The sequence below is a fragment of the Marmota marmota genome, unplaced genomic scaffold, assembly GCF_001458135.2.
Source record: "Marmota marmota marmota unplaced genomic scaffold, marMar, whole genome shotgun sequence".
Classification (NCBI taxonomy): Eukaryota; Metazoa; Chordata; class Mammalia; order Rodentia; family Sciuridae; genus Marmota; species Marmota marmota.
In genome coordinates this window covers 41,592,151-41,618,179 of record NW_026000026.1, presented here as the reverse complement: position 1 = coordinate 41,618,179, position 26,029 = coordinate 41,592,151, and positions in this window count along the sequence as shown.

The following is a 26,029-nucleotide window of genomic DNA, read 5'->3' as shown; positions in this document are numbered from 1 at the left end:
ACTTATCTGGAAATCACTCTGGGTGTATGCAACCACATTCTCTGTGGGTGATCCCCAAGCCTCAGCATTTTTGAGGCTGCTCAGGTGATATGAGTGTAGTCAAGGTTGAGCATCAATGCTAGAGAGGTTCCTCTTTTTTTTCGCTTAATATCTGACTACTCACAGTGTGCTCCCTGGGCCAGCAGTTTCAGCATCACCTGGGAGTTTCTTAGAAATGTATAACTCTATTCTCAATGTGGGAAGGCACCACCCAGTCTGCTGAGTCCCAGAGAGAACCACACTCATCTCCTGACTTGGGCATCAGAAGTCCAGGCTCTTTAGACTTCAGACTAGTGTCCTGGGTTCTCAAGTTTTCAATCTCAAAACAAGAGGTACACCATCAGCCTCCCTGGTTCTGAAGCTCTTTAGATTTGGACTGAGCCAGGGTCTTCAGCCTACAGACAACCTGCCATGGGATGTCTCAACCCTCAATAAATTTCCTCTCTTCTATTCTTCTATCTAGCCTTTTTTTTTTTTTAAAGCAGAACTTTGGAACTTACTGCTGAATTAGAATCTGCATTTGTGTGGTATCTTCAGGTGAATATGTGCACAGTAAAGTTTCAGAAGTTTAGTTCTAATGTAGTAGTTCTCAAACTTGGCCATGTACTAGCATCATTTTTAAAAATGCAGTTTCTCATATTTGATTGCACCTAGATGACCTGAATCAGAATCTCTGGGTAAAAGATCCAAGAAGAATCTTGCATATGGATCAGGTAACAATCCTCCGGTGCTCTGAACTGTTTAGTGTTCTTACAAAAACTATACATGGACTCACCTATGAGTTCTGATTTTATTTCTTTTTTTCTTTCTTTCTTTCTTTTTTTTTTTTTTTGGTACTAGGAATTGAATTCAGGAGCACTTGGCCATCAAGCCACATTCCCAGCCCTATTTTGTATTTTATTTAGAGACAGGGTCTCATTGAGTCATTTAGTATCTTGCTTTTACTGAGGCTGGCTTTGAATGCAAAATCCTCCTGCCTCAGCCTCCCAAGCCACTGGGATGATTTTATTTATTTAAAAATAAAACTAAGAGTTAAATCCTGTTCTTATGAAGAGCCAATTTGTGCTTGTTTCCAAATTATAATGACAACAATAGGAAAATAATCTGAATACAGAATTTATCTACTTTTAACATTTTTCTTTACAATCTTTTATAGTCATGCCACTTTACACTTGTAGCAATTTTTAAATTATTTATCTCTACTGAGATTTTCCAAAGTATTCAGCTGCATTTTATTTTATTTTTAAAAAAGAAATCTCTTTGCACACATTTCATTGTCTTTTTGTGACATTTAAAGAGCTTGCATAATTTTAGAAATTGGGAAACTGGCATAAGCAAGTTTGGGAACAAACACAATTAGCTTTTTATAAGGTACCATATAGTTTGAATCTGGAATGTCCCCCCAAAGCCCACATGTGAAAAATTTTGTCCCCAAGTGGTACTATTGGGAGGTGGTGGACCATTTAAGAAGTGGGGCCTAGTAGGAGGTCTTCAGGTCATTGGGGGCATGCCCTCAAAGGGTATTGTAGGACTCTAGGCTCTTTTATGCATCTCAGCCATGAAGTGAGCAGCTCTGCTCACCATGCCTTCCTGCCATGATGTCTGTAGCACCATAGGCCTAAAACAATGGAGCCAAAATAAACCTTTTCTCTTTATAAATTGAGTATCTCAGGTATTTGTTATAGTAAAGAAAGCTGACTAGAACATAAGGATAAGGTTTAACTCTTGGTAGCAAAAGGCTACTCATAAAATATTTTTTAATATCTCATATGGACCCAGGAAGAACAGATGTAAATACAATTATCTAGGCTAACCAGGCTCAGTATTTTCCATCTCCATTTGCGAACTGCATCTGATGACAAGGACTATCAGAAAAGTCATTATGATGGAGGACAAAGTCTCTGCTCACATTTTACATACTAATGGGTTCATGTTTTTTTGTCATTACCTCCCATCAAACACAAGGGTTCTAAGTTGTCAGTCTCCCCATTTGTTATTTTCAGGAAAATAAACCTTTCCAGTTATAAAAAATAACCTTTAGCTAGACATAGGAGGATTGGGGAAAGGAGTTGGGGAGGATCCCACAAGTGTTGCTTGGATGCAAAGACTCCTCAAAAAGCTAGTTTTAATGCACTTAACAATTTTCAGATCTAATTTGTTCCCCCAAGCAAAATCTGGGCAAAATCCTAAATTCCTAGCCAAGCTTTTTTGGAAATCAAACACTTGCATGTGTCCTTTTGTCTACTGTCCAAACCAACAATGATGCTTCTGCCAATTGCTATGTTTTAAACTATTATGGTGCACAAATGAAACAGTGACAGAAATAGAAACTCCAATTAAAAGATAATGCTATACCAGATCATTCTTGCTCCACATTTACTCTACATCTCTGGGCTCCATGATACCCAGGGAAGACAGGAGGGGAATACAGTGCACAAATTAAGCCTGCTGCTTCTATCTTCTCTCTCTTCAATGCATTACATTAGCAGTTAGACTTCTTCCTTATGGAATCTGGGAAGAACTGACACAAGCAAAGCATATAGTTATATTGTAGTGACTATGGAATATTTACTTAAATAGACATGCTTACTATAAATCTTTCTGTATTGTTGGAAATTGCAGATACACTATAAGCATCAAATATTGATAAGCAAGCTATTTTATCAGGAACTTAAACCACTTAACTCTTAAGAATGGTTTCCCATTCTGTGACTAGGCAAATGTTCACAAATTTTAGCCATACATTTGCTTACAATCCCTTGGCAACCACTAAATAGAAGAAATATATATATATATATATATATATATATATATATATATATATATATATATATAAATTGATTTGTTTGCAAGTGGCCTGGCTCATTAATATCCTTAAAATTTGTCATGGTCATATTCATATGCAAAATTGCCTAATTTGGAATTCAAACCAACTTACAGTTAATATAAAAATATCCTTATTGCATTTTGACAATAAATTTCAGCATAATTATGTTGAATAAAACACCTCATATTTGTGAGAAAAATGTACTTTGTTCCATAAAACCGTCTTTGTTGTTTTTCTTCTCACTCTAAAATGTAAAAATATTCAAGGTAAAAAAAATCAGGTAATGTAGAGAAATGTAAAGTAAAACTGAAAATTACTTATAATCCTACCACTCAGAAATGACTACTTAGAATATATAGGTGTTTATCATTTCAGACTTTCTTTCTGTGGGGTGGTGGTGGTGATGTGTGTGTGTGTGTGTGTGTGTGCGTGTGTGTGTGTGTGTTTATGTATGGTGCTAGGGATGGAACACAGGTCCTTGTGCATGCTAGGAGAGTGTGCTAATGTTGAACCACATCCCCAGCCCCATGTTCTTTTCATGAACACATACCTAATTATTAAAATGGGTCACACCATAATATGTATTGGATTAATTTTAAAAGTTCAGTATATATATAATTTCTTAGTTGGGCTGGGGTTGTGGCTTAGTGGTAGAGTGCTTGCCTAGCATGCATGAGGCACTGGGTTTGATCCTCATTACCACATAAATGTAAAATAAAGATATCGTGTCCACCTAAAGCTAAAAAATAAATATTAAAAAAATAAAATAAAATTTCTTAGTTAATAAATTTAGATCTATAAACTTCACTGACTTGCTTCATAAGTCATTTATTTTTGGATATCTGGAATATTTCTTGAAGTAATTTTAAAACTATTTTAGAACGTTTTATATCAAAAAATTGTTTGGGGATTTAGAATGTAACACTTCAAAGAGGTACTTATAATTCAACTTTGCAACTTTTGCTCTGGGTCATGTTATTTTTTCACATTTGCATAGGTTTTCTTTTTTCCTTGTACATTATGTACACATAGCTAATCAGGCGAGTTTAGCATCAAAGACAAAGATTGCACATGCTAGACCTGTCCAATTTCTGGCTTTCTATCTTAAAGAAAGGGTATGCTAGCATTTTTGTTCTCTGGCATGTGTCTTCTTCTAACAGGATCTTCAAGTTGAAATTTCTAATGGGAATCCAGATACAAAAAAAAAAATAAAAAATAAAATGAAATTCCAAAATGAGGTATCAGATCATCACAGGCAGCATTTACAAAGAAGATTAGTTTAAAATTTCATGGAGACTTTATCTAGAGGTTCAGGAGAATGCAGATACAGAAAGAGGATTTTGTGGTATTTTTAGAAAAAACTGTGCTCCTGAGTTGTAGACATGATTTATTTCCCCATGTTGAGCCTAGTTTGAGAGGTTAGGGTACTCAATCAGGCCATGTGGAGTACTTGAGCTGCACCCCTGAACTTTGGAGACCCAAGAAATGGAAGTCTTTCTCTTATCCCAGGAAAGTGGGAGGTCAGGGAAGGATGCTGGGATCCTTGCTTGGGATCTGCAAGTGGCTGTTGCACCTTGGAAAGGAGTATGTTACCTTTCCACCAAGGGTCACAGTGTGTGTGAGTGTCTCCCATGATGTTGGAGCCACTTTTCGGTTCTAGGGAAAGAAACCACCTCAACGTGTTGATAAGAACCCCAACAGTGAGCATTTGAGTCACGGCTGGACTTGGCACGGCCAGCTAAGGAAAAACACATCCTGCATTGTGAGACCAAGGCATTCCCAAGAGAAAAGGTGAGCAACTGTTCACCCAGTACTTGGTGCTTGGTATTTATATCCTGTAATAAGGTGAAAAACACAAGTACCCTGTCCAAATCTGGTCTTTTCATAGCACCTGCACTACTTGAGCCAGTTCCAGGTGAGGGCAGCCCCTGCAGTCAGCAGGTGCAGTGTGAGAGTTGTGTGGGAAAAGAATGAAGAAAGATTCCGTCCACCACCATCTCTGTCCCTGTAGTCTGACAGGCCACAGTGGGCCCGGCTAGGGGATGGGGTCACTAAAGGGTGTGCAAACATTTCATGCTATCAAGAACTGGCCATTCTAACTTCCAAATTGAGGTTTTATGTGCTATTAGAAGTATTTTTTGTGCTATTTATTATATAATGTATTGGACCTGTCCAAGTTTCCTCACAAGTACAGGGAATTTACATTAAAGGGGAAATGGTGGAAAAATTAAATTCTGATTTGAGTATAATCTTTGAGTGGGCTTCTTGCTGACCTCTCAGTGGCTTCCAACAGGAAACATTGGGGCTTTGCTGTAGAACTGGCAGGTAACAACACTAATAATCAGTTGTGTGTGTCCAGCATTTGGAGACTCCCATATATCATTAAAAAGGTTTCTAAAGACAAATGTAGAGTTTCAGAAGAAGCTAGAGTATGTGGTCTACCCGCTTGGACATCCATTGTAAAGGGTAGTTTACATGACAAGAATGAAAGAAATAATGTTTCTTGTTGAAGAACAACTCAGAGACATTTGTTAGTTATTTTTGCCTCATGCTTAGTAGTTTATTTCTCAGGCAGATTGTTTACTCGCTTGAGAAGTTGGTAGATTGAGCCAAGAAATGAAGGCAAAAACAGGAGTCATAAGATAGAGGGAGGAAAAAGAAAACATTGTCAGTCTGGGAACAGAGAATCCTTTTTGCACAATTTTTGTGTGAGCTGATTATCTGGAAGCTATTGAAGAGAGGTCCACCTGGGCATTTTGCTTTCGAATAGGTCAGCTTGAGGTATCAAAGCCAGAAATCTTCATTGCTTAGGAATTCCCCAGAAAGCCTTGCGACTTGGGCTTGGATCAAAGGGTGGTGCCGTCTTTCTGGAGCATTTGCCATTGCTCTTTCTTCGTCACATCTTCCTGGGTTCAGCCATACCTACCTCACTTTGCTCCTAGAATTCTTATCCAGCCTTCCCCCAACAGAGATGGCTCCAGTGAGTTACATTAGGGACGAAAACCAGAGACCAGCCTCAAAGCTGATATTTCTACATTAGAAAGGGCAGACACCTTTCCCTCTTAAAAAAAAAAAAAATCACTAGTGAGGGTGAGATGGGAGGAGGGGGATAAAAGAGATAAAGTCAGCTTAGAATTTTCAGGGGAAAGATGGGGAGAGTATTCTCAAAAGGATGGTTTGGGGGCATCTGCTGGGAGGTTTTGAGGAAATGGTTGAGGATTTGGGGGACATTTTTCTGTACATGCAATAGTATTTCCCCTCGGTGGTTTTTTTTTTTTTTTAGGAGTTCTGCTATAAAGATTTAAATTGCTTTTCAATCCTTTTGTAGCTCTTCTGAAAGCAATGCATCACTGAGAAAGGCAATGAAAAGAGCCGAGTTTATTCTAGTTGTACATGTTAAAGATTTGATAAGCCTTCAATAAAGACACTTTTCAACCCAGCATTCGCCAAACTTATTCTGCCACGTTATTCTATTTTTAGAGAATGTGATTTTATATGTAATTATTTGGAACACTCTTTGGGAAATTTGATTACTGGCTCACATTATCTCAAGATAGGTTGAGAATTCATAAAAAAAAGATTCAACCTCATTTTCCCCCCTCTAATTTAATTTAACAGAACCATATACAGTTTAATGGGAAAGGATGAGTGTATTGGGTTAGTGTCGCCACCACTCCCTCCCCCACAAATCTGTGTTCTTCCCAGACCCTCAGAGGGTGAACTTATTTGGAGAAAGGATCATTACAGATGTAATGAGTTAAGTTGAGGGCATGCTGGAGTAGGGTGGACCCTTAACCCAATACGACTGGTGGTCTTAAAAGAAGAGGAGAAGAGACAACAAATACAGAATCACTTAAGGGAGAATGTTGCCCAAAGATGGAGACAGATGGGAGTGCCAAGATTCACCAGCAACACCAAAAGCTAAGAGAAAGTCCATGGCACAGATTCTCCCCTGGAGCTTTCAAAGGGAACTTTATCTGGTTGAAACCTTGACATTGGACTCTTGCCTTCGGGACTGTGAGAGTACCAATTCCTGTTGTTTCAAGCCATCCAATTTGTGGCAATTTGTTAAGGCAGCCCTAGGAAACCAATACAATGATGGTGTTTCAAATTTAAAAAGTGTCTGTATCTATAATTTTACAAAACCTGAAAACCCCTTAGCAATGAAATGGAATGAGCTACCAATACATAAAAAATGAATATCAACGTAATTATGGTGAGTGAAGGAGGAGGATGAAATAACCTGCACACACTACCCACATTCATCCACATAAAATTCTAACAATGTAAACTGACCGTAGTGACAGCAGGTGGTTTTCTGGGGCAGAGGTCCCTGAAGGAGCAGAAAGGGCCAGAGAGAAGGTTGATAAGCCCAAAGAACATTTTTTGGGTGATGGATATGTTCACTATCTTGATTGTGTGGGTGTCTGTCACAACTGATCCAAATTATATGCCTTAAGTATGTGTATCGCATGCTGATTATATCTTAATAGAGCTGCTGAAAATAAAACAACTTGGGGACTCATTAGTTTCAAATAACCAAGAAAATATTGTGCAAGCTTGCATGGAGGAATGGCAATATAAAAACAAGTGCTTCAGTGGAAGCAGTGTTGTGTGCTCTCTTTCTCTCTCTCTATTCTTGTCCTTAATTGAAAGTGGTAAAGCAAACACATTATCGAAGCAACTCTAATTATTTTCTCTGGACTAGTCTCTAGCAAATTAAGAAAAGGGAGCTGAGAAAGCCATTCCAGTCCTGAAATAACGCTGCGGGTTCTTTTCTCCCGAGATAATCTCAGCATACAGCAAACCCAAGCTCTCTGATAGCATTGGTCACATGTCCTGGGGACGTCCCCATGGTCACGCTGAGGGTGAACCACGGGAGATGCTCCTGTCCCTACACTGTAGGCACATTCATTTTCTTTCTCACGTTTTCTCCTGGTTTTAATTAAATGTCACAGCTGTAAGAGGTTACCAAAACAAATTATACTTTAGAGTTCTGCTGACTCCCATCCATGCAGTGAGACACGGGTCATAGTGGGTCTTTCTCCATAAAGGCTTTGTGGCTTCTTTCGCGTTGGTGAGTCCCCACGGTACTTACTCTCATTTATGGCCTACAAATGAGCTTCGAGCACATGCTGGGTTCTGATGCTTTCCTTTTGCACATTAGCCTGGGCTCCCTAATCACCGTGATATTCTTGGCCTTTTGAACCCTCAGTTTCTTACTTTGAGATGCTCTTTTCCACTTCTAGAATCATCCCCATCCAGATTTGGAGACACATTCTGACTCTAAAGGGATCAAGGCTTGACAGCAGCCTGTATCACTTCCTCTTAAGCTTCCCTTTCAATCACTCCAGGACTCAGGCATATCATTGTTTGGCTGGAAATCTACCATGCCACAGAGCAGCCCATGACTTCAGAAGCCTGTTTGTGCATATCTGTGACTGGGAACCTTTGACATTTTTCTTTTTTTGTACAGGGGATTTAACCCAGGGTTATTTTACCACTAAGCCATATTCCTAATTCTTTTTATTTTTATTTTGAGACAGGGTATTGCTAAGTTGCTTAAACTTGCAAGCCTTCAGCCTCAGCCTTCCAGATCACTAAGATTATAGGTGTTTGCCATTATGCTTGTCTCTGTGACTGGGAACTTTTCAACAAGGCTGCTCTGTCCACACAGGCCACAAACTTTGAAGCATAAAACATTTCCCAAGAGGATACTCAACAAATGAGTGATGGAGAGGATGAACAGCTCCCTCCCCAGCTCCCTCCCTCCTCAGGGGAGCTAACCTTGAGTTACGTTCCACAGTTTCTTCAGGCTCCTCCACGGGATGCAGTTCCAATCGTCTATTCTATAGATGACTTACCAGCACACCTTTATAGGCCTCCTTCACTTCCTTATGTAACATCCCCCTTCCCTGCCAGAATTGCAGGAATCTTCCAGATAAACTACTTACCTTCACATCTTCTCAGGGTCTGCTTCTGGGGAAGCTCATCCAAAACCAAGATCTAACGTTAGAGGCCAGTGGATACTAGAGCCACCATTCAGTCGTACTCTCGATTGCTGACTCCCACTCTCCATAGAGCCCATTTCATAAGGTTGAATTCCCAGTTGGACCTCCACCCATTGCCATATACTTGAGCCCTTCAGTCTGACTTCCTGCATTCCTTCCCAAAATGTGTGTGCACTGGATAGAGATGCATCTTTTCAGGGAACTATAGGAGAGAAATACCCCATGGAGATTTCTGAAGAATCCACAAAGGGGTCCTTTAACCATTGGCCATGCCAGCCAGTGCAGTGCTCCTTAGCCCAGTAAGAACTTCTCCACTTTCCTCACAGCTTGACTTGGATCCTAGCCGCTGGGGAGTGGGGAAGGGGAGGAGAGAGCAGAAATGAGATCAGAAACACCCCCCTTTCTCCCTACTGCAAGGGTTTTCTGCAGTTTGAAGTGATATGAAGCTTAAATGGTGGTAGGATCATGCCCCTTTATCCCACCATGATTAACAGAATAAAGACCCACCTCCCCCCCCCCAAAAAAAAAAAAAATTTGTCCATACTCTAATCACTGAAACTTGTGAGATGTCATTGTATGTGGATGGCAAAGGGATGTGATTAAAATTACAGAACTTGAAATGGGGAAGAAGATCCTGGATTATCCAGGTGAGCCCAGTGTGGTCACACAAGTCCTTAAAAATGGAGAACATTTCCAAGCTGGGGAAGGCAGAGAGAAGATGGAAGAAAGAGGAGAAATTTGAAGCATGAAGGAGACTCAAACTAACTTTGCTGGCTATGAAGATGGAGAAAGTGGGGCAAGAGTCAGGGAATGTCTGTGGCCTGTAGAAGCTGGATGCGGCTCTCCACTTACAAGCCTCAAATCACAAGGAACTCAATTCCATCAACAACCAGATGAGCAAGGAAATGGATGCTGCCCTAGAGCTACCAGAAAAGAATGCAGCCCTGCTGACAGAACCGGGTTGAACTTCTGATTTAAAGAACTGAGATCATTCATTTGTGTTCTCCAGGTCACTTCGTTTGCAGTTGTTATGAGAGTAATAAAGAAATGAGCATGAGAACTATTTAAAGAGTTTCTTTACATGCTTAAGAATCCTCAAAAAGAAGGCAAACCTTCTATAAGCGACTTCTTGATGAATTGCAAAGTGATGTTTTGACAAATCTCATATTAGGCTCTGCTTATCAGAAAACAAAGGGAGAGAACCAGGGCATATGACCTAAAACCAGTGGATCTATCCTCATCATTGCCTCAAAAGGGACACCAGGGAATACACCCCACACTTATCTCATTTTTTTTTCTTTAGCTTAAGCTTTTGTCTCCAAAAGCTGCATGTGCATCCAGATTGTTGCTCAGGGAGGGACTTTGGAAAATTCCAATCAATTAAAGCAGTATTTATTGCTCTACCTTGCTGTTAAATCTCCTCCCTCATTGGATAGAAATACACATAAATACACATCTCTTTGGGGGATTTTGTAATCTCCAGTAATACTTTATTTTTAAACTCCTTACATTTACTATGACATGTTTATCAGTTGCTTACCGTTCCTTCTTGCACCTTAGATTTTCTAGCTATATATATATTTTTTTCATTTTGAAGTTTCTTTAGCTGGAGTCTATTGGCAAAAATTCTCTTTTATGTTTGTCTGAAAATGTTTTTTTAAATGTAATCTTCCTTCCCCCAAAATTTATCTTGACTAGCTCTACAATTTTATTCTGACAGTTCTCTTTCTCTTAGCACTATGGAAATTTTATTCCATAGTCCTATCAATGTCATTGATATAGCTGCTGTCTTTCTAACTGTCATATATTTGCCTTTTTATCTGGCTATTTTTTTAAAAAACTGTGACTTCTAGTTTTACTAGAATATATCTACAGATGAGTCTCTTTGTATCAATTCTGATTGGAATTAATGTGCTATCTGCATTTGAGGATTAATGTAATTTTTTCAGCAGTTTTGGGAATTTCTCAGTCATTATCACTTCAGTTATTGCTTTTGACCCAGCATCTCTTAATTTTCTCCTTGGAATCTTGGTTACAGATGTTAGATCTTTTCACTTTATTTTCTATCATATTACTGAAAAATGAAACTTTTACTGGGCTATTTATCTCTCCTGCCTTTGTCATTATGTGTATGATCAAGCAGGTTTCCATTTTGGGCAATTGGAGTGTAATACAGGTGGAGAACTCTGAAGTTTGGTGCAAACATACCCAAGTCATCACAAAAGAAGGATGAAAAAAACTGAGTTATTTAGGGACCCACTTTGTGTTCATCATTAGTGGAGAACTGCTTCCAGAAACACAGGGTCTGACATTTTTGTGCATAGCAAAAACAATTTCTCAGGCACAGAACTACTGGTGTGTGCTTTTAGTACCAACAGGTGAGTGTTGAAAGGTTGTAGAAGGGATAGATCCAGACAGTGTTTGCCATGGAGCATCAGATGACGCAAAGATTAGTGGAAGTCTTTATCTTGAGAACTTGGGCTTTGAGATTCTTGACCTCCAGCAATTCATGAACATGTAGAAGGAAAAAATAATAATGTAACAAAATAGACTTCCATATCACTGAATATCTGAAGAGGTGGCTCAACCATCTAATGCTATGATCTGTACTTTGAGTGGAAGGTAGAAAGGTGCAGAAGATATCAAATCTTGGGTTACAAGAATAACAATGCAATAGGAAGAGATAAAGTCACAATAATTAGAAAATAATAGTATGAGGCCCAGTGCCCTGAGTCATGGGACCAGCTCTGCATAACAGAGCTGATAGTAACTGGCTGCAGCCAGTTGGACTCTTTCCTTGCAACAGCAGACTTATTGCTTTACCCTTTAAAGGTCAGAGCCTGCTTGGAAAACAACAGGCATTAGGGAAAACACTTCCCTCTATCCAGTATATAACTAAGTTGTAAGCCCAGGCTCTCCTGTATCAGTTGCTCAGGCTCTCTTTGTAGGAGAACTCCTCTGCCCAAATCACGGATGGCCAGTAATAATTAGCAACTGAGAAGATGGTGAATAATCTCCCCTCTAATTCCAACCTCATTATTTGATTGGAGACCTCTGTGGGCTAATTTGGTGATCAGATCAAAGGGACTTTTGTTTACAAAAGTCCAAGTATAAATGTTGTCCTGGAGGATTCAAATCTTAGTTTAACACAGCAGTTACTATTTTGTGGTCTGAAACCCTGTTGAATTTGCTCAATCTTCTTGATGAGGAAAGTAGGAGCTGGGCAGGGGAGGGCAGGACAGAAAAAAAGCAAATCAGATTGTTGTATAAACACCCAAAGCGACACAATGGACACAAATTGTTTGCTGCAAATCAGTGGAGATTTACCAAAATTTGGACCCGAGTCATTACCTGTTCAAAAAGATCAGTTTCCATGACACCCGGGATTCTGAATGACAAAGGTGTCTCTTGAGCATCCTGGAGTTATTGAATAGAATTCTCATCTCACATCCATGGCAGCACACTATGTACCATCCTGTCTTTTGCTTTTCCTACTTATATTAATTCTTGGCGCTTGCCCCATATGGGTCCAAAAAAGGCTACAATCTTTAGCTCTATTGTTCTGCATTCTGTGCCTTCTATGAACAAGTCATCAATCCCTTATTTATGGACATTTAAGAAGTTTTCAATCTCTCTTTATTAGAAACTATGATGCAGTCATAACTTCAAGTCTGTATTATTTTAAAACTTGGGAAGATGAATATGAATGATATTTCCTAGAATTGGCAATATGTTGCTGAATTGAAAGATGTGTGCATGCACTGGTAATTTTATTTGATATGGCCACATTTTGCTTTTTAGAAGCTGTACTGTTTTTCCTGCCTGTCAGCAATACATGAGCTGGTTTCCTTACTCTCATGTTCTCTAATACTGTGTTGTTAAACTCCTTGACCTTTTCCAATTTAGTAAGAGAAAAACAGTCAAGGCAATTTTAACACACATTTCTCATAAATAACACTGAGCAACTTCCCTGATATCTACGAGCTGTGAGTTTTGACTTCATTTCCTTATACTGTGACTAAGGTGGTTTTCTCTTTGGATTCCAGGACTCATTAGAATTGTGTCTGGAGCAAATTGAAGCTGACCTTTGAGGCAAAAGAAATGCGGGGTATAGTTGATTTGACACTCAAGTTCATTGAGTCTGCATGTATAAAAGCTACTGTGAAGAGACACAAAGTAATAATGCTGTAAATGCATGTTTAAGAACACAGGACACACACTAAAATAAAGTATTAAAGGTAAAAAGTAGGTTAAAGTTGAATACAAGGTGATATCTTTTATTAAAAATATATGATGCATCTGTAGGAAGGTGATTGGAAAGATTTATAGGAAAAAGTTAATCGGGCTTATTTTTGGATAAAAGAACTATATTATACTTTAATTTGTGCTTCTATGCAGTTTTGAATTGTTGTTGGTCTTTTAAATGCTACCTTAAATAATTAAAGATAATATTATTTAAGAATGCATTCTAACTCATTGACAGTTAAGTCATGAAAACTACAGAAAGTGATAAGAAGAACAACAGACTGGGATTCAAGAGACACAAATTTTCTTTACATTTAAAAAAAGATTTTATTTTTAACTGGAACACAACATAAAACTTGTTGTGTTTTAGTGGGGATAACATGTAATGTTCTGTACGTGTACATGTGTGTTATGTTTGAATTGGTTTAAAACATATTTATCTCAAACATTAATCATTTCTTAGCTGGGCACAGTAGCACATGCCGGTAATTCCAATGGCTCAGGAGGCTGAGGCAGGAGGATCATGAGTTCAAAACCAGCCTCTGCAATGGCAAGGTAATAAGCAACTCAGTGAGACCCTGTCTCTAAATAAAGTACAAAATAGGGCTGGAGATGTGGCTCAGTTGTTGAGTTCCCTGGAGTTCAATCCCCCGTACTCAAAAACAAAAACAAACAAAAAACATTAATCATTTCTTTGTGATGAAAATTTTGAAAATTCTTTCTTTTAGCTTTTTGAATGTATAGTATATAATTGTTACATACAGTCATCATACTGTGCCATAGTACTCCAGAGCATCTTGCTCCTAACTGACTTAGTACCCGTCGAAGGAGACCTAATTTTTTGTAACAGTTCTGTGGTTAACATTCTCTGAGACACCAGGCTTATAGTTCAACTTTTGGGGAGACCCAGTTTCATCATTTGTAAAACAAGAAAACTGGAAAAGTTTATTTTAAAAACACTTATAGCTCTAGTATCTTTCTTATATATTGAGATGAGACTTCCACAAACCAGTGCTGATTAAGTTCTTTTATAGATGCATGTCTGTACTTTGAATAGTTGCTCCTCACTCAGTCAGGGTGGTCTGTCTGTCTGTTGCTTCTTATGTAAATGTATTGTCTGTGAACTGTGTTGGTGTGTGATGCAAAGCAAAAGTCTTCACACAGAGCAATTATCTTTTCAAGGCTTATTGAGAGAGGTTACCTTGGTAACAAGAAATCAAACCTACCCACTTCATCTTAGGGGTCAGAACAAGGTTCTCCATGTAATCATCATTTCTGTTCTTCAGGTACGCACTGTGAAAAAGCCTTACTGAGAATATTCAAATATTAGTAACAAGCAGCTTTGGGCTCCCAGACACACTGCTTTCAATTGTTCTCTTCTCATTTCAAAGGGCAAGTTTACCCATATAGTCAGAGTGTAGGATAATATTTGAGGGCACAGGTATCTTTCTTACTTCTTTTCCTCCCCCCTTAGTGGACAGTAGTAGTTATCATCCATTGAATATTGAATATTTATTATATGCCAGATACAGCACCTACCTGGGACCATTTCTCTATTCTAAGCCACAGTGTTTCCATTGTGTGTGTTTGTGTGTGTGTATGTATGTGTGTGCACAAATGCACGAATGCATGCATGTGTAACAAATTTGTTAGCCTAAAACATTTATTTATCTTATGATTCTGTGGGCTGGCAATTTGGAATAATCTCAGCTGAGAGTATGTTTTGGTCTCAGTTGGGCTTGCTCTTATGTCTGTGATCAGCAGCTAAATGGACTGAGGTCCAGCTGGTCTAGGACAGCCTCATCAGGAATAAGTCATTTCAGTTCCAGGTGGTCTCTCCTTATCCAGCAGTCTAACATAGATTTGCAAGAAAAATTTAAAGTCCCGAAAGTGACAAGAGATGGTGTCCTGAGGTCTGAGTATTTTGACTGCATTATGATTGCTAATACCCCATTGACCAAAACAAGTCACGTGGCAAAGCCCAGAATCAACATGAGAGGGAATTAGAGAAGGGCATGGGCAAAGCAGCTGTAACCGCAATAATCGACCACATAGGTACTTTGATACTAAGTGCTTCTTAAGGAGTGAACCTATCAAGGGCTATATAACTAAGGCAGTACCTAAAGACAAGAGAGACAGAAAAACTATGTGATCGTGGGGAGCAGGAAGGGGAACAGAGAGAAACTCTTGCAGGTCATTTTACCCAAGGGATGTTGCTCTCCAGCGGTGACCATTTGTCCCAATTTAGACCCAATGTACTAAGAGCCGGCTTTCATGTTCTGAAATTCCCTAATTTTCATGGTAAATTGTTCTGTTCCTTCTAGTTCCTTAGCACCTCGGACAGCTCCCACCCAATCAAATAGCCAAAGGGACCTGAGGACTCTGATGTTTCTCTTTTGGCTTCTCGGTCCTCGCTGATTGAGAATAGTAAACATTCACTATGAGATGTACAGTTCTAGGAATCTCAGAGCTGGAGGAGGGAGTAGAGATTAGGTGCGACCTCTTCACAGTGTCATGCATGAGAAAGCTTCATGGTTAAAACTAGTCCTGGGGTCTTTTCATGCCAGCATTTCTGTGGAGGGAAATTCCAGCCCTGAGGGCTCACTTATATGCACACCCTGCTTTTCCTAGACATAGGCTTCATGGATTAACTTGGAAATCTCTGCAGAACTGTGCAGAAGCTTGCCTTTCTTTCCCTTTCAAACCAGGAGCACACAGTGTTCGCCATAGAGCCTCCTACTCACTTCACGGAACTGACAAGGGAAATGGTGTGCTGGAAAGAGATTTCAGCAAGGGTGAAGTCTGGGACAAGCCGGAGCTGGGAAACTTCCTGCTCTCCCTTTATGTTCTGAGTCCTCGCAATCTGGAAGGTTCGAGGCCAGAGTGGGTAACACCTGCATGGAATGACCCAGGCACAGGCTTCTACTTGCACCTGACGAATCACTAAAGAGAATGTTATCAGGGAAACACTTGCAGGCTGTTGCTGAATAGCTTTTAATCAACAATCTGGGAATCCCTTCTCAGGGCTTGGGGAAAACAAAGCTAGGAGAAGGAGGTTGTATTTAAAGCACTGAACAGGTATCAAAGGCTGCATAAATTCAGCCAGCTGGAAATTCACTTCAAATAAAAACACAATTTTATACCATCAGTGAGCCTACCTTGGAAAATCAGCATCCCCTCCTCTGCACTACAGGTTGCATTTTTTTTCCTCCACTAAAGGGAATTATAGAACAATTGTTTCTGTGACTGTAACTAACGCAAATATAATCAATAAATGCAGCTCTCGGTTAGCCCTGGGTTTGGAGGGGGGCTGAGAGCAGTCACTCTTCAAGTCTGATCCTAGTTTATTCCTATTCACTCTTCAATCCTATTCCTAGGATTCAGCCAACATTTCCTGAGAAGACAGTTGCCACCTCAATCTCCTAAGAACTGGCTGACGTGGGTTATTTGAGCTGCAGGTGATCTGTAAGAATTCCCATCCAGCCCACTCATTCTATAAATGCAGAAACGGAGATTTGGAAAATTTATGAGACCCGCTGAAGTTACATTATTTGCTGTTTCATCATTTTACTGCCTGTAATGACCTTCTACCAGAGAATGATTGAGAAGACAGATGAATGTCTTATCAACTGAGTCAGCAAGTAATTACTGAGCAACTACAACATGCCCAGCACTCATCTCAGAGTTAAGGAAAGGCCCCAAGAGACTGGCCTTCTGGTTCCTGCCATAGCAGTGTCTCCACTTACAGGGATATTATATATAAAGTTCTTGCCAGTTATAACAACAAATGCCACCATTAGCTGCCCTCTTCTCCTATCCTATATTCTGGCCCTTTCCCTGTGACCTGGACCATCACACCACAGCAGCCTGGGTTCAGCCTCCATGCCTCCATTCTTGTTCCATCAGGGACTGGGCCACACATTGTACCCAATGATCTTTCTACAAATGTCATGGGGTTGCATTCCATCCCTGACTAAAACGCTTGACAACTTTTAAAAATCCCCAACACGTGGTTCCATTTCCACACTGTGGGAGGTGATGTTTAATGGTCTTGGTTGTCTTTTGGCCACTTACCATAACTAATAAAATGCTTATTTAGTCATTTGTGAGTCCTCTCTTCTTTTTCTTTCTCGTAGTATTTCAGCATTTATCCCAGAACACTCTAGGGATTAGATTTTTAACTCTGTGTGTGTGTGTGTGTGTGTGTGTGTACGCACGCGCACATGCATGTTCAAAGTTCCACAGATTAACAACCCAGATTCATTGAGTAGCAGAAAATCCCTTGAAACATCCTGGCTTCAGGAGCATCATGTGACTATTTTTTTTAAAGTGCTTTCTTTGACAGTATTCAGCATCAGGTTCTTTAAAAGGCTGTGTTTCCCAGTCTCCTGGGTACCACTTACACAGAAAAGTAAGTTCATAAAGATAAGTGAAGAAAAGGCATATTCCATTCATTGAGGAGAGTTTCTTGCTCTCAGTTCTCTTCAGAGGAAGCCCTGCAGCCCCCTGGGCTTAAATCATTTCAAGACGTGAGACACTTCCACATTATGAACAGAGCAGAGCCCTTTCAGTAATTACCTTTTGTGGTCATTGGGGGTTCTGGGGAAGAATGGTATACCTCTCCAGTAACCTGCAATTATAAAATAAATCTGCATATATATAAATTAAAGGCTAACTGGATCTTATGATTATTAGAGCTGGTAGTTTCCCTGTTGTTTTTATTTCACAGTAAAGCATGCAATTTAACACGGACATTGTAGCAAGGCTGACTTTCTTTGTCCCCACAAAAGACCAGGACTAGAGGTTTGTCATGAATCCAAAGCTTATACCCTTCCCAACTCTTTTGTTGCTTTTGGTTCATTTTAGTAATACTAAACACAAAGGATGCTTTTAATTGATCATTTGATGGTGCAAAAGCTTTAGGACATTTTAGATCATCTTCTAAAAGTCTGAATAGGGACCAACTTCAGAGAAGTTTCCTCTAAGAAGCAGAACCTGAGATAATATTTTATAAGCAAGTATTTTTTTAATAGTTAATATTTATTTAGCATATAGTATTTCTTTTAGTTGTAGATGGACAAATACCTTTATTTTGTTTATTTTTATGTGGTGCTGAAGATTGAACCCAGTGCCTCACATGTGTGAGGCGAGTGCTCTACTGCTGAGCCACAACCCCAGTCCTATAAGCAAGTATTTTATGGAAGAATGAATCTAATCCCAGGCAGACACAGTAAGCAGGTGAAGAAAGTCTTAACCTGAAGGAAGCTGGGTTTCACAACTCTGTTTCATCAGTTGGGTGCAGTCAATGGCTCCAATGGGGAAGGTAAGTTTCAAGGAACCCCCAGTTCCCTATGCTTGCTGCCTGTATGCTCCAAGTGGGCAACGGGAGTCAACAGTCCTAGGACATCCTCTGCAGAAAAGCATAGACACAGACCATTAGAAGCCAAGTACTCAGAAGCTTAAGAGGAGCTCCAACAACTGGTAAAAGTAGGTCCAATAATATACTAAAACTGCCATTTGTGATGGTTACTTTTATGTTTTAAATTGAGTAAGTTATCCATTCCTAGGCACTTGAAAACCTAATTCTGGGTATTTTTGCAAAGGTGTTTCTGGATGAGATTACTAGCTAAATCAGTATATTCAGTAAAGAAAATTGCTTTCCCTAATATGGATGGGTAGGCCACATCTAATCAGTTGAAGTTCTGGATAGCACAAAAAGCTCACTCTGCATCAAAAAATTGAAAATTTTTACTGCTTTTGAATTTGAAAAGAAGCATTGTTTTCTTACGATTTTGAGATTTCTTGACTTTAGATATGAACTAAATTTCTTGACTTTTCCTAGGTCTCTAGCTTGTTAACTTAATTGAGGACTTTGGATTTGTCAGTATTCATAATCACATGAGCATCCTTATAATCTCTTTCTCCCACTCACCTTCCATTTCTTCCTCTCCATCCCTATATGTCATATATCTAAATCATGAATAGATAGATAAATAGTAGTTAGACATACATAAGATACCTATATAGACATCTACAATGAAAATATTTGACCTTCCAACTTGGTTCTAAACAAATGAATTATTTTTTTCCCTAAGGATTTAGAGGTTTCTGATATTTTCAGAACCTTTTGTGATTTTTTTTGGATGCAAAACTGCAGTGTGTAATGTAAGTATTCTCTAAACAGGTGGAAAGGGAGAATAGATAACAAGTGGGAATGACATGTAGCTCTGGTGATCCAATACAGTCAGGGCCTGGGGTTGGGGAGGTCAATCATTCACTTCACAACTACCATTGAGTCCACATTTCTTTAAGGTCATGGCACTGGGTTAAGTCAGGTGATTCTGAGATGAAGTAGAGGATGTGTTCTCCCTACCCTCAGCAACAAAGGAATAACCACAATAGCAGGAGAATCTAAGGAAATGTGCAGACACAGAACAATCAATATTTGTAGGAGTTTTAATAGAAGTGGGAGAGTTCACTTCTTAAAGATGTGGCAATTTACCTGGAATTTTGTATTGAAATGGAGAGAACAGAGAAGTCAAAGCAGTGTAGGAAGGAGAGATGGTCTCGCGGAATCCCGAGGAGTGTATGCAGGCAGATGTATTGGGAAGGAAATGTAACAGATGATTGGTCTAGAAGGAGAAGATGACTCAACCCCCAAGCTAACAATTTCAGGCTTCAATGTCTAGGAGATGGACAATGCTGACTTCTGAAAAGGGTGACTGTGTGATTATGTTGCCTTTCACTTATGTCACCCTGGAAATATTTGGAGAAGAAAGGACAGTCCTATGGGTTGAGAGTGCATCAGGGGAATCTTTGGTAAGAAATGCCAAAATCAAAACATTGAGGATGAAGAGGAGATGATTCAAAAGATAGATCTTATCAGCCAGTCAGATGAATGGAATGTAGGAGAGAATGTGGTTGGCATTGACTTTGAACTTGAGAAATTGAGTAAATGGTGACATCATTCCCCAACAGAAAATACATGGGGATCTGGAGGAGAGATAGTAAGTTAAAATTTGATTTCAATATTTTGAGGATCAATGGGACTTCAAATTTGAGATATTTATTAGGTGGTTGGATATATAGTCTAACGAAAGTGTCTTTGGTTGCAGGTTGAAATCTGGAAGTCATCAGTGTTTGTCAATTGTTAATTTATTCAGCAAATATTTATTGAGCATATAGTATATGCCAGACATCATTATGAATACTGGGGACCTAATGAACATGTGAACAAGACAGAAAAAAATCCCTTTACTTGTAGAACTTAAGACTAGCACATGGAGTCAGATAATAAATAAACGAATAAGACAGTGTCAGAGGATGGGTTGAGTCCTTCAGAAAATTAAGTGAGAGAGAGAAAATGGGTAGGTTGGGATGCAAGTAAGATTTCAGAAATGGTGATTAAGGAAGGTCTCACTGAGAAGGTGATATTTAGCAAAGATCTAAAGGAGGAGAAGATATGATTCCTATGGATAAGTGGGGAAGTAGTAGTCCAGGTAGAGGGAACAACAAGGGCATATGTTTGCAGGTGGAAACCTGCAGCACATATTTGAAGGCTAGCAAGAAGTCAGTGCAGTTAGGACCGAGTCATCTAGAAAAAAAAATGTAAGAAATGAGGTCAGAGGAAAATTAGGGAGCTAAATCATGTGAGAGCTTATTGTCCACGGACAGGTCATTGGCCTTACTCCCTAGTAAGGCAGGGTTTGACCCAGGAAATGATATGATCAGGCTTCTATGGAGGAAAGCACACCAGAGGGTAAGGGGGAAAAGACCAAGGTCAGGAGGTCATGTGGGAAGCAATGGCAATGATCTTGGTGAGTCACAGTAGACAGCTTTGGCCAGCGTGGTAATCAAGGAGGCAGGAAGTGGTCAGATTCCGGATATATCTCAAAGGGAAAGCTAAGAGTATTTGTTGGTAGCTTGGAAGTAAAGAGGGGGGTCAAATATTTTCAAAATGAGTAAACTGGAAAATATAGAATTGCTACTTATTGAGATGAGAAAGATTGAATGAAACATTTTTTTTCTTTTAAAAATTTTGTTCTTTTTAGGTATACATGACAGTAGAGTGAATTTTGACATATTATACATACATGGAGTATAACTTATTCTAATTGGATCCCATTTTTGCAGTTGAACATGATATGGCGTTTCATTGGTTGTGTATTCATATATGTACATAGTTATGTCTGATTCATTCATTCATTCACTGTCTTTGAAAGGAACATTTTTGAAGTGGCAAAAGATAGGCCAGTTTTGAACATCTGAGATTTCAGTTTGAGATGCCTGTTGTTCATCCAAGTGTAGAGATGGAATAGGAGGATGGTTTGGAGGTCAGGGTGAAGTCCAGGCTGGAGAGAAAATGTTATAATCATCAGCATAAATATCATATTAATTCTATGCAACAAATGAAAATCATCAAGGGAGTGAGAATGAGTAGAAAGTTGTGGCCATAGATGTACATTAAATAATTTCAATGGAGCATGAAGAAAAAACTAGACAAAGGTTCTTTGCTAGGGAGTGCTCACCTGCCCTTACAATATATGCAGGTGAGCTACAGGAACCCGTAAAGTCAACCAAGGCCCCCAGCATACCAGACTGACTCTGAGCAGGAATGAATATTCTCATACACTAGAACTGGAATCCAAGGATCATAGACACTAGGAACATAAAGAATAAATACAAGGTTCATGTAGTTGAATGGAAAAATTAGGATAACTTGCCAAAATTAGGAATGTTGCCTCTTGTCTAGTTATCTATTTTCACTTGAAAAAAGTACCCCCCAAAATTAGTGTCTTAAATCAACATAAGTACTCATTTCTTTAATGATTCTGCAGGTTTGCTATGACTATGCAAGAAAAACTCATCTCTGCTCTACTCACCATTAGTTGAGGAGGCTCAAAGTTTAAGGCTTGAATCATCTGGAGCCTGCTTCACTCATATGATTGATCTGGTTGGTAGTTGGGATTGTAGCTGTGGCTGCCAGCCAGAACACCTACATGTGGCACTGCCCTGAGGCTCCTATTTATAACATGGTGGCAGGCTCACGTGGTGAACCTCTCAATGAGTAAGGGCCAGGTGGAAGCCAGGAGGCTTTCTACGATCCAGCCTTGGAATGCCATAGAACAACTTTTGCTAAGCTCTATTTAACAAAAGCCTATTGAGATTGAAGGGGCAGGAAGGGGCTTCCCACTGCTTCATGGGGCAATGCAAACTTCTGGAACATTACGTGTAACCAGAGATCTAGTTTTGGGAAAGTAACCATACATTCTGGTGAATTTGCCATAATCCAGGATTTTTAATTTCAGGCATGCAGGCTAGGACACTGATCACTTGCTGGCTTTTTGTATCAAGATACTAACGTATCTTACAGCAAAGCCCATTTATTGTTTCCAATGTCATTAGCATAGGACGATTCAAATTCTCTTGGCCTTCCATATACTTGCTGAAAACAGAATCTGAACAAATGAGTGAGACATTTCAGTGGATGATTTGAACAGAAGCAGGTTAAAAGGAGGTTTGAACTTTTGTCCTGTCAAAGAGATATAAATTATTGATACCACTGACTGAGACTTCTAGGGTCTCTCATAATGCTTTCCTCTGTCATCTCCTTTTTTATTGGTGAATATTAATTGTAGAGAATGGTGAGATTCATTGTGGCATATCAGTGCATAATATAACAATTAGATGAATTCCACTCCCAATACGTCCCCTTAACTGCCCCTCCTCCTCTTTTTGAGTCCCTTCTTCTACCCTATGGGTATCCCTTTCATAAAGTTATCCTTTGTTTTATCTTCTGTTCCCAATAGCTTTCACATATGAGAGAAAACATAAGGTAGTTGTCTTTCTGAGTCTGACTTGTTTTGCTTAACATGATGCTCTCAAGTTCTACCCATTTCACTGAAAATGGCATAATTTTTTCATACGTATAGACCAATAATAATACTTCTTGGTATTTAATCACAATAAATTACTTGTTATCTATTTTCACATAAAAATATATAAATTATATGTATATAACTATGATTTATATGTAAACATAAATTACATATTATATAAAAATTATGTATACAATAATTATTTATATTATTTTATGTATAAATTATATATACTATAAATAAATTGCATAAATTTAAAAAATATATAAATATTTTAAAATATATATAAATATTCTTTATCCATTTGTTGACAGAACATATACTCGCTCTAAAACTTATTTGGAAAAATAAAAGACCTAGAATAGCCAAAGCAATATTGAACAAGAATGATGTTGGAGGCATCAACAATACTTAATCTCAAATTGTTCTACAGAACTATAGTAACAAAAGCAGCATGGTATTGGCATTGAAACAGACATGAAGATAAATGGAATGGTGTAGAAGACACAGAGACAAACCCATATAGATACAGTCATCTGATATTCAAAAGAGGTACAAAAAACATATGTTGGAGAAAAAATAACATTTTTAACAAATGGTCCTAGGAAACAGGATATCCATATGTAGAAGAATGAACTAGAAAGAGAGAGAAGAAGATGATAGAATAGAGAGGTCACTTCCCTAGCAGCTCCGTGGCATGAAATCAAGAAAAGCAGACAGATGGCTTTTCAATAAGGTGGTGAATGAGCAAACAATAGGGGGGAATTTACTGGAATTTAATACTGGACACTCAAAACAGATTCGGGATTCAGGAGATTAAATATAATAAAATAAAGAAGAAATCCCCAGTGCCACAGCCATAGTAGCAGCTGGAAGAAAAAGCCAGAACTGTAAAACAATAAAGGAACCCCCATTCTTGGGAAGACTGAGGTGTGTCAGGGTATGGAGAGTTTAGATATTTGAGTCACTGCCTGACTAAAACAGAAGGGTGTGCTGCACAATGTCCTTGCATGGGAAAGAAGCCATCATCTCTCTCATTTTGTAGCCATGGCATGGAGGCTGGCAGCTGGGAGAGCCAATTGCTGGCAGACCCAAGTCTGGCTTGAAAAACAAGTCAGACAAACCCACACTGCATGACAGAGTGTGTGCCTAAGTGACCAGGAGAATATCAAGCATGAAGAGAGGTTTACACAGAGGAATTCTGATTGCGGAAAAGCACCCAGCTCCATCCCCTCTCTCTACCCCTGCCCTTACCTCCAATTTGTCTGCTTGCAGGACCAGCCAGGAGAGAAGTGCCTAGCTGGCAATTCAAAAGAGGGGGGCAGTAGAGGTTGAGTTTGGAGATTGAATCAGAGACCAGTAATCAGGGGGTCCCAGGTAATGTATTGGGCTCCTATATGCATGAACGAAACCCAAAGGAGATTCTGGGGTGCAGTCTTCCAGCATAGACTGGCAATTGCTGGGCCCTGGAGGTGCACTGATTTAAAATATGCAAACATTGGATTGGCATCTAGTGAAGAGATTGGAGCATACCTAAGCCTAAGCTCCATCTCTAGGAGTTCCAACTCTAAGAGTTCCACTTCCAGGATTAACCCTCTCACACTAGCAACCCCACCCTAAGGGTGGAGCAAGCACCATACTACAGACAAATCCACCTAACTGCTGAAAAGGGAAGCTGGGAATCTTTTGAACTCCAATGGAAATAATTGTTCAATTTTTCATCAAGATTTTTTTCTCTTTCACATTTCAACCATATTTAAAGCCAATTTTTCTAATGTATCAATTTACTGAGGACCTGTGTGTCTGATTAGTATATTTAAATTTTGTTTTATATTCTTTTATTTTTACTTTTTTATTTCCAGTTTAAAATTTTTACTTTGTATATATTTTTTCTCTCGCTGATCTGTTTACCTCAATTCTCTCTTTTCTCCTGCTAACAGGCAATCTCTACTATTCTCTCTTTCAATCTTTTATTAATTTTTTACTCCTATCTTCTCTCCTCCTTCCTCATAAACATCACATTCTACACCACTTTTACTTTATCCACGATTTGAAATTGTAAACACTTTTGCAAAGGTACTATTTTTATTATAGGCAATAAATGAACATATCATTCCTTTTTATTGTTATGAAACTGTAGACATCTTAATAGGAGCTATTTGGTTTAAGGCTGTATATTGTTTGCATTGGCTGCTGTTATTAATTGTCTCTGGAAAACTTCAGGGACACCATAAGTCTACAGGGTAAAAACTGAACTTCTTCAGATCCACAATGCTAGGTGGGGAGACACAAACAACATGAAAAAACAAGGGAAAAAATCACCCCAACAAACCATGATGCTCCAATAATAGAATCAATTGACATCACAGTGGAAGAAATGTCAGAGAAGGAGTTTAGAATGTATATAGTTAAATTGACCCCCAAGGTAAAGGACAATGTAAGGATCGAAATCAGAGAAAATTCTGGAGGTGAAAGATCACTTCAATAAGGAGATAAATATTGTAAAAAGAAATCAAGCAGAAATCCTTGAATTGAAGGAATCAATTAACCAATTAAAAATACAGTGTGTATTTGCAGATGACATGATTCTATACCTAGCAGACCCAAAAGGGTCTACAAAGAAACTATTAGAGCTAATAAATGAATTCAGCAAAGTGGCAGGATATAAAATCAACATGCATAAATCAAAGGCATTCCTGTATATCAGTGACAAATCTTCTGAAATGGAAATGAGGACAACCACTCCATTCACAATATCCTCAAAAAAAATAAAATACTTGGGAATCAACCTAACAAAAGAGGTGAAAGACTTATACAATGAAAACTACAGAACCCTAAAGAGAGAAATAGAAGAAGATCTTAGAAGATGGAAAAATATACCCTGTTCATGGATAGGCAGAACTAACATCATCAAAATGGCGATATTACCAAAAGTTCTCTATAGGTTTAATGCAATGCCAATCAAAATCCCAACGGCATTTCTTGTAGAAATAGAGAAAGCAATCATGAAATTCATATGGAAAAATAAA